Here is an 8,834-nt window from a genome sequence, read left to right on the forward strand (position 1 = left end):
TTCACGCAATCGCTCCACTGCAGCCACTCTGACAAATGGTATCAGAGCTTGCTTTTACAGTCAGTCAATGGAGGGATAATATCAAACTTTTGTAGAGGGTGCTTCTATTATGCATTTTGGAAACTTAGAATGCACATATTTATTGAGTCTATTGATGTTGTTACAATTAACAATATGTAGGAACCTAAACCCTGTGATCAATGGACTATTGAAGAAAAGAGGAAAGCTCAAAATGATGTAAGAGCTCGTAACATTATTTCATCTACTTTAATTGTCGATGAGTTTTACAGGATATATGTGTGTAAGATTGCTCAAGAAATTTGGGAAGTGTTAAGAGTAACTCACGAAGGTACAAATGATGTTAAGAGTGCCGGAAGAAATACCTTAATCCAGGAATACAAGATCTTCATAATGAAGCAAGGAGAAACTATCCCAGATGTTCAAAAATCTTTCACCAACATCGCTAACCATCTCATTGGACTAGGTAAGTCATTTGAAGTTAATGCACTTAACATAAAATTTCAAAATCTTTAGACAGGTCTTCGCACCCAAAAGTGACTGCAATTTCTAAGTAAGAAAATCTCAACACAATGACCATGACGACGCTATTCAAAAAGTTGAGAGAACATGAACTTGACCTTGGAAGACTAGACGAAGAAGAAGGAAAAACCAAGAAAAAGACTCTAGCCTTCAAATATGAGGTACAAAAGACCTTCATAAGAAGAAGAAAATTTAAGTCTCCTAATCAAAAGGCTTAACAGCTTCATGAAATCAAAAGGCAAAGGAATATTCAAATACAAAAAGACAAAAAATAAAGGATGTTCCTTAAACTATAGATGCTAGTTATAGAGAAAAATGGGCACTTAAAAGTTGACTGGCCAAATCAAAAGAATGGTGAAGAAAAGAAAGAAAAGAGAAACTTAAAGAAGAGAAAAGCATAAATCACACGGGACGATGACAATGAAACAATTTCTAACTTGAGCGATTTAGATGAAGAAGCAAACATTTGTTTGATGGCGGATGACGACATGGTTGGAAGCCAAGTAAGTACACCTAGCGATTCTGAAAATTCTAGTCAGTATAATAATGAAGATGAATTGTATGATACTTATGTTACTTGTTGATAGGGGGAGCAATATGAGTGTCGAACCCAATCCCTGATGTGTTTGGTTTCTGATGATGACAACACATAGATGGTGTCATGACACAATAGAAATATGTATTAGTGATTGATACATATTTGGATATGTATATGCTTATTGTGATTAATACAAATGTTGACATACTGTTGATTCTGCATACTACTGATCATGATGTGTTTATATCTTGTATGCATATTGTATGTTTCTGTGTGATGAAAACTACAAGGACAAAAGCAAATATGCATGAAATAATGGATTACAATGATGTTGTAATCAATTAAGTTCATCAGATAGTTTATGTTTTAAACTATGGCAAAACAACAAGTTTTGAATCAATTACATTAGTTGTTAAATTGATTAAAACTCGTGTCTTTGCATATATCACTTTCAAATGTGTTGTGATGTGTTTTTGAAGAGAAAAAGTTTTCAAAATATGTTTAAGTGTTTAGCTTAATCGATTACACATTTTATGTAATCAATTAAGTTTATTATCTTTTGAAACCTGATTTCAACTTAGTCAAAACAATATTAACAATCATATTTTTAAATATGTTTAACTAGCATTAAATGCAAATCGATTACATTAATTGTGCATTCAATTATATATGTGTTAGTTGAATTTCTGTTACATCTGATTTTAATGTAACCGATTACATTACTAACGTAATCGATTATTCTGCGTCTGCATGATTAAATCTATAAATTGACGTATTAAATGCAATTGTAAGAACTTTTGATCATTTGTACATTTTCATATCTGATATCTTTGATCTGAGGAAGTTTTACAAATTGCTTAGATGCATCAAGAATCAAGAAGTGAAGAATTTGAAGAAACTTGAAGGATTCTTGAGAGAAGCTTTGAAGAATGTGACTGACTGATCTTATTTACACTATGAAGGTGTATCTGCATTGATTCGAAAAGGATTCTGCAATCGTTAATTGTGTTGTTTCCCTGTTCGTGCGTGATAGGAAGAAGAGTGAGGAGCTCTTCAACTTTGAGAAGTGTTTCTCAAAGGGGTTCTACAGCAAGAACATGTGGTTTTGTGTGCGTAGGAGTTTTTTTTCTTATATTTGATTGTTGAGTGGGAAAGGTGTTTACATTTGAGAGAGCTCTGTAAAACCGTTGGTATAAAACTCAAATCATTATAGTGAAAGATCCTTCAATCTAAGGTTTATTGGAAAGGAAACTAGATGTAGGCATTGAGGTGGAACCAGTACAAATTTGTTGTTTGTATCTCTTTCATTATCTCTTTACTTTCTTTGCATATGTGTTTTACTTACAACACAAGAAAGTTTAAAGATCATTCTAACTTTGCAAAAATATTTGAAAAACGTGCATTTTTATAAATCACCAATTCAACAACCCCCCCCCCCCATCTTAATATTGAGAAACAAGCCTCTTTATTTCTAACACTACTTTCTTAGTTGAATATGAAAAATTAGATATAACTCATAAGAAATAGAAAAAGGATTTCAAAGAGCTAAAATTGAATTTTGAAAATATTCTTGAAGAAAATAAATATTTGAAAAATAAAATTTTATATTATGAAAAAGGTAAATGTACTAGTAGTGATGAATGTTTATCTTGTGTAAATTATAAGAAACTACTAGATAAAACAACCCTAGATTTTGGATAGAAAAAGGAAATACTTATAGGAACACAAATATTTCATATTTTTATTGTATGAAAAAGGTTCATACTTCAAACAAATGTAAACTTAAGCATTATGATGTTCCAAGGGGTAAATATGTTTGGGTTGTAAAATGATTCAAAATTTTCAATCTAACCCAAAGGACCCATACAAAGTTGTTGGTACTTAGTTTGAAGAAACTATTTTCAATTTTCTTAGTTGAATCTTGAACAAATTATTTTCAATCAAGATATCATTCACAATAAAGAAAGGAGCATGTAACACATAACAATACATGTGTTATTAATAATGTGTTGTCATCATAAAAAACCATAACACTGTGAGATTAAGGTTTAGCTAAACCAGTGCTTCCCTTATCAATAATCTCAACAGGTTCAATGTGATCTTTAATCCTCTATCACATAGCTGGCTGATATTGAGTAGATTGTGCTTTAACCCTTCAACAAGAAGTACATTTTAAATTTCATAAGAAGAGGGAGTTTTGATTTTACCTATTCTGATGATCTTCCCTTTCTTGTTGTCACCGGATGTGACATGACAGAAGTCTTGTAAGAGGTGCTTGAGAATTTGGTAGGATCCCCTATCATGTGTCTTGAGCATCCACTATCCAAGTACCACATGGAGCTTTTTGTTCCTTGTTCCAGATTCACTTCTGTAGTCTCATAATTTGCCATCATGATAAGATCATTTTCAGATGCAATCTTCTTGTTATCACTTTGATTCTTTTGGCTTTTTTTTTCATTGAGAAATCTTGTAAATCTATCAGCATGCAGATTGATTCATTCTGATTTGGAACCTGAATTGTCATCAAAAGTTTCCTTGTTTCACAAGATCCCTGTTTCAAAAGATTCATAGAAGTCGTTAGTAATAGAATTTTTCTTGGCGTTGCAAATAACGGATACTAATTCAAAAGCAGATTCACTTGTTGTTCTTGTTTGAGAAATAGAAGTCATTTGCCCAGAATAGTCGATTCAAAGAAAAGTGTAATCACTAGTTTTTCAAATATCATAAGAAAACTAGCTCTGGTGTCAATTGTTGAAAATAGAATGGCTTAGTTTCAACACCAAGAGGGGGAGGTGAATTGGTGAAATATAAAAATCGGAGTCTTTTTAATTTTTTTTTTTTTTTTGTAAAAGAGAGAACTTTTAAAAGTTTCTTGAATCACAAGGAAAAAGATAAATCAATTGCAGCGAAAATAGTTGACTACGTTAAAATTAAAGTCGACTTGAAATGTAAAAGTATAGGGATAGAAGATTCAAACGCAGTTTTTATACTGGTTTGGCCAAACTGCCTACATCTAGTGTCCTTCCTGTACCCGGAAGCAAATGCACTATAATGATCAGGGTTTTTAATACAAGGTTTCTATATAGACCTCCACGTCAAAATATAAAACAACTTTCTAACCCTTTTACCAAAATATAGGCATATACAAAACAAAGAACAACATCAAGATATCCCTTCTCCTGCAGTCTTTAATCCCTTTGAACAATCATCAAAGTCCTAGAACGCAACACGTCCTCTTCCTGTAATCACAAAAGGGCAGCCGCAATCTTCACAAGATTGAAACAAGTAGTCGATCACGTTTCAAACACCTCACTGTGCAATATGATCAATTTGTCTTTAAGCACCAACACTTGCTCTACAAGCAACCACCAAAGAATGATCACCATGATTTTTCTTGATGAGTTCTTGGAGCTTTAGCACGTTCTACAAATCTGAAAAGAATCAATGAAATCATTAAATTCATAAAAGTCTTTCTAGAAATCAAATTTGCGTCTATTTATAGTTTATCACGAAACTGACGCTCCTCAAGTCGACTATGCTGCTAATAGAGTCGATTAACCACAAACAGTTATAACATTTTAGTAGCAGTCAGATCAACTTAATTGATTACACATTTAATTCAGTTGACTAACAATTAATGTCTGGGCAAAGATACAAAATATAGCCGTTAGACATCACAAGCATCAACAGAATTTCAAAACATAATTAACTAAGTCGAGTAGCTTGCGCATACAATCAACTTTGTAACACTTCAATGCAGTTTTGAAAATCTTTCTTTGCAAAAATAATCACAGCACTGTTTGGAAAAGTTTGTGCAAAGACACGAGTTTTAATCGACTTGCTTCATGATGAAGTCGACTTAAAATTGTTGTTTTGTCACACAATATACATTAAACCAAAGTGCATGTGGTTTTCTTTTCTAAATCATATGTTATGAAATAACATATGATATCTCATGTAGAACACAGTAAGTTTGCACACATAGACAAAATCAACACAAACATGTTCTCAAATAATCATACATATGAAAGTAAAGAACATGTAACACATATGAATATGTAACAACACATGTTTTTATTAATAATACGTTGTCATCATCAAAAACTAGTGCTTTCCTTATCAACAATCTCAACAAAGTAGTTGCAAATAGAAAGCACTTTTAACGGGTTAGCCAAGAGTAGGTACGATCCTAAACAATACTCGAGAGACTAGTTAGGGTGGGTATAATTGACTTTAAAATGGGGTTGCAAAGAGCCTCAAACTATTTATACACATATGACACTTTAAGATTCTTATGTGTATATTTTTATGTGTCATGTAGCAAAAGTTATGGTCATTTGAAGATTTTCACCACCAAATCTTCATAAGTATGAATTTTGGACCAATATCTCACAGTTGAACACTCTACATTCAAATACAACTTAATAATAGTTCCTAAAAAAAATAAGTCAAAAATATTTTTCTAGCTATTTGTAGTGAATTTTATGGCACACAACAATTTCTAAACACCAACCTAAATAAGAAATGAAATCGGAGAGAATGAGAGTTTGAGTTTAAAAGAGTATTGTCGTTGTTGTAGTTTCGTGATAGGTTTCACACAAACGAGTAAGAGAAAGGTGAGGACACTAACACTATTTTTAAAATTTTAAAACGCAAATTGACAGCAAACCCCTCACTATAAACGTCAAATTGCAAATTAACGTCAAATCTAGAGTAGTTTGACATTATTTAATGTCTATTGGTTCTAAAGTCAATGTTAATTTCAAATTTAACATCTATTGTATGAGAGTTTGACGTTAATTTAAACAAAATTTTTATAAAAATATTATTGTATATTGTTAATGTCAAATTTTGAATCATACAATATAGAACTGGCCACATTATAAGTTTTATTTACACTAGTAATTATATTTGTACTATATGAAATATACCGATCGGAGTTAACAGGTATTAATGGGTCAGATTGCCATATGCTTTACAAATATATGATATTAATTATTGATTATTGGGTTTGATTCCCTAAAAATATACTACACTAATGGTTAATCAATGGACTTGGTTGCCATAAGCCCTATAAATATACAATTGATGTTCAGGTACAATCATCCTAATAAAATATAGACCTCTTTATGAAACATATCTGACTTGAGCGTCAGAGTGTCTTCTGCAGGTCAACAATCCATCAGATGGATTGCGTGCTCGAAGAGGATTGGACGATCGAAAGAGAGTAGAGAAAGGAAGGACGACCAACCCTCGGACTAATTCAACCGAAAAATTTTGGCGCCCACTGTGGGGCCGAGCAGCATTCCCATGAAACCACGAGGAACCAGACATGCGCTCGGTCTCGATATCGCTACTTTGGATCAATACCAGGTTTTGCAACAGCAGCAAAAAGTTTCATAATAATTTTTAAATACATGTCTTTTGTTTTGGAAACTTTCAGGAAGGTTCAGACCTACGTTCAACCTTGTCACATTCCAATTACTTTTAATTATAATTTATAAATTATAAAATATTGATTTAACTCATATTTTTGTGAGTAAAAATATCATGTGCAGGAAGGTCCAACCTACGTTCAACCTTGTCATTTTCCAATGACATTTCATTTTAAATTATAAAATATTAACGCATATTTTTGTGAGTAAAAATATCATGTGCAGGAAGGTTCAGACTTACATTCAACCTGGTGAGATTCCAATGGCTTTTCATTATAAATTATAAAATATTGAATATTTTATTTAACGCATATTTTTGTGAGTATAAATATCATGTGTAGAAAGGTTCAGTCCAACATTCAACCTTATCAGGTTCTAATGGCTTCTCATTCTAAAAATAAAATATTAAATATTTTATTCAACGCATATTTTTGTTAGTAAAAATATCTTGCACAAGAAGGTTCAATCCCTTACCGCTTGGTCAGTTGAGGAAAAAGAACTCCTCGCTCAACATAGGAAAAAGTTTTGGAAAAAGAACTCCTATCAGACGCCGCCCAACCTAGAGAAAAAAGTTCTGGAAAAATAACTCCTATCAGTTGCCACCCAGCTTAGAGAAAAAAGTTCTGAAAAAAGAACCCCTCGCCCAAGATAGGAAAAAGTTCTAGAAAAAGAACCCCTATCAATCGTCGTTCATCTTGTCTTATTTGCTTGGTCGTTCAACTTTTTAGCATAATCTATTTTGATATTAATGGTCTAACCTCATAAATGCGTTGGTTTGATTGGAAATATTTTTTCTGACAAGTTCATATTCAAATTTTTATTTTTCTTCAGTGGAGATAACAGATTCTAGCTTCTACTGCTCAACATGGGAAAAAGTTCTAAAAAGAACTCCTATCAACATAGGAAAAAGTTATAAAAAGAACTCTCATCAATCACCGCTCAACATGGGAAAANAAAGAACTCCTATCAACATAGGAAAAAGTTATAAAAAGAACTCTCATCAATCACCGCTCAACATGGGAAAAAGTTCTAAAAAGAACTCCTATCAATACAAGAAAAAGTTCTAAAAGGAACTCCCATCAGTTGCCGCTCAACATGGGAAAAAGTTCTAAAAAGGACTCTTGTCAACATAGGAAAAAGTTCTAATAAGAACTCCCATCAGTAGTTGGACCACTAAAGTCCAACCTTGTCAGGTTTTAATGGCTTCTCATTATAAAAATATAATATTGAATATATTGTTTAAGACATTTTTGTGAGTGAAAATATCTTGCATAGGAAAAAGTTCCAAAGAGAACTCCTAGAGTTCGCCCGCTCGGTGCAAAGAGGAATGAAGACTTAAATAGACTCCCTAAATACAACGTGAGCAACCTCTCTTAAACTCGTAATAATCCTTGCGCACCTCTTTCAATAAAGAGTTTGCTTGGGCTTGGGGGACTTATGTACTATATGAAATATACCGATCGGAGTTAGCAAGTATTATAATGGGTCAGATTGTCTTACTCTTTACAAATATACGATATTAATTATTGATTATTGGGTTTGATTGCCTAAAGGTATATTGCACTAATGGTTAATTAATGGACTTGGCTTTCACAAGCCCTATGAATATACAATTGATGTCCAGATACAATCATCCTTTTGTGAACCTTGACCTATCCTAATAAAATATAGACTTCTTTATGAAATATATTTGACTTGATCATCGGATTGTCTTTTACAAATCAACAACCCATTAGAGTGGATTGCGTGCTTGGAGAGGATTGAATGATCGAAAGAGAGCAGAGTCAGAAGAACGACCGATCCTTAGACGAATTTAACCAAAAAAATATTTAATAATATTTTTGTATCATCCCTCTCGGGATCTATCAACTTAAAGATTGTATTGTTATGTTTTGAAAAGCTGATTCCAAAAGGAAGGAGGCGTACTATTTTTGGAGTGTAAGAAGAAACTCATGTCAAATCCAATTCGTGCAACCTTAAAATTTGAGAAAGAAAAAAGCATTTTGTTGATGAAATAAAAAATTGTCAAGCCAATAATTTTCTTGGGTACTTGAAATTGTGTCACTCTAAAGAATTTAAAAACTTGATGATGAATGATGAACTAGGTTATAGTCTAGGCCCACAAGAGTCACATCGTGAAAAACACTGATATTGATACATGATTGGGGAAGAATACATTCATATGGGTGTTCATTTTCTCCACTTCTCCCCTTTGTTTTTTCATGAGCACCACATATTTTAAGTATGCAGCTGAACCAAACACTTATAGTTCAGTCCTTATCTTTCTTTCTCTTAACAAAAAATGACCCCATTTGTTTTGC

Source organism: Vigna radiata, chromosome 1 (assembly GCF_000741045.1).
Source record: "Vigna radiata var. radiata cultivar VC1973A chromosome 1, Vradiata_ver6, whole genome shotgun sequence".
In the NCBI taxonomy this organism is placed as follows: Eukaryota; Viridiplantae; Streptophyta; class Magnoliopsida; order Fabales; family Fabaceae; genus Vigna; species Vigna radiata.